Source organism: Petaurus breviceps, unplaced genomic scaffold (genome assembly GCF_028583685.1).
Source record: "Petaurus breviceps papuanus isolate PSGF00001 unplaced genomic scaffold, PetGlider_PUasm1.0 227, whole genome shotgun sequence".
Classification (NCBI taxonomy): Eukaryota; Metazoa; Chordata; class Mammalia; order Diprotodontia; family Petauridae; genus Petaurus; species Petaurus breviceps.
The window spans coordinates 10,574,138-10,576,156 of record NW_027185896.1 but is presented as its reverse complement, the minus strand read 5'-3'; positions in this window follow the sequence as shown (position 1 = coordinate 10,576,156).

The window sequence follows — 2,019 nt, the reverse complement described above, 5'->3', positions numbered from 1 at the left end:
CACCAGGGCTGTGTAAAATCTTCTCCTAATCTCCTCATCTTCTAGATAACTCGCTTCAGATTGCCTCTGACTTTTATCACCTTAGTGGTTTCGAGGCTGCTTCCCCTGCATCACCGTGCACTTCTTAAAAATCTGAACTTAATTAACACCAAATAAAATGGTCATTTTCCTATACGTAGCAGAATAGAAAAAAAAGAGATTGGAAATGAAACTGCAGATTCCCCTCATGTGCACAGCTTGCTTTTCTTTGGAAATATTCAATAAATTCAACATGTAACTTTCAAGGCTTTCTTACTTGTTTAGTTCTTTTTTCTATTCACTTCTGATACCTCAGAGACCCCCTTTTCTTTTCTTTACCCTATTCCTATCCTCCCTTTCTCTGCTACCCCACTTAACTAGAGAAAAAAAACAAACAAACCAAAACCAAAGCCCTTGTGGCAGCTATGCATAGATAAATCTAACTCCCTCTTTGGTTAAGTCTGACATTGTATATCTCATTCTGAATCATCTCTCTGTCAGGAGATGCATGCTTTCAGGGTAGCCTCCATCACTGGTCCTCTGGCATTATGGTTGGTCAATGTATTGATCAGGGTTCTTAAGCCTTTCAAAGTTGCTTGTCTTTACAATGTTGCTATTGTATAAATCATTTTCCTGGTTCTGCTCTCTGAAACCATTCTCTTTTCTTAATTAAAAAAAATATTATTCCATTATAATATATACTCCATTTGGAGTTTATCTTGATATATGGTGTGAGATGTTGGTTTAAACCTAATTTCTGCCATACTTCTTTCTAGTTTTCCTAGCAGTTTTTGTTAAATAGTGAGTCTTTATCCTAGTAGATAGGGTCTTTGGGTTTATTGAGCATTAAGCTACTACTTTTGTTTGCTGCCATATGTTATGTACCCAATCTTTTCCACTGACTGATCTATTTTTTAATTAGTACCAAATAGTTTTGATGGCTACTCCTTTGTAGTATAGTTTGAGATCCGGTATTGGTAGGCCCTCTCCTTGTACACTTTAAAAAGGACTTAGCGTCTTCCCAAATTATCCATAGCATCACATAAGCAATTTCAATATCTTCTTCTCTGTTGTCAACAGGCACTTCTAAAACAAGAATCTTTGGGTCGTTCCTTCCTTCCTTCATCTTTGTTTTTTTTGCCTTTTTTTAGAAGGCAATTGGGGTTAAGTGACTTGCCCAAGGTCACATGGCTAGTTTTTGAGTTAAGTGTCTGAGGCCGGATTTGAATTCAGGTCCTCCTGACTCCAGGGTCAGTGCTCTATTCACTGGACCACCTAGCCTCCCCCTTCCTTATCTTTCTTTCCTTAAAAAGTTCTTCTATGAGAAATCAAAACACATTGTTTTGTCTTCTAATGACTGGACAGTGATGAAGTTATTTTATTCTGAACCATAATCACAATGTACATAGCAACATATAATGTCAATACTCAATCACACAATAAAGCAGTAGGGTTAATAACCAACATCTCATAGGACATTGTAACAGAGTACACATGAAACTCATTATTTTGCTGCTATGGGAGGAATAGTGAAGCAACAGCTGGTCTATTTGAATAGATAAAGGTATCAGTGGGAAACACAATACAAAACTTTGATTTGTTACAGCCTAGTGTCTGGGGGGGGAGTGAAAACTTCTCAGAACTTCCCTCTCCCTCCCCCCACCCCTTCTTCTGCTGTTAATCGGCAGCAAGCCCTTTCAGGAGGCTTTCAGATTTCCCGTCTCTGTGGGCCCCTCTTCCTGGCCAGTGGGGGTTGGGGACAACCTGAGCTCACTCCTCCCCATTGCTTTGGTACCCTTTCCTCCCCTTCCCTTGTTGTCAATCAGCATTCTTGTTCTTTGTAAGCCATAGTGGTGGGCTCCTCTGTTGTTTACCATTGGGGAAGATTTTCGTGCTGAGACTTGAGCCCACCTCTCAGCCAATGGGAGAAGGGACCTCCTTAGGGTATAAATTCTTGTTCTGCCTTTTGTAAGTGCCCCTTCCTCAAGATCAGTGTTGGGG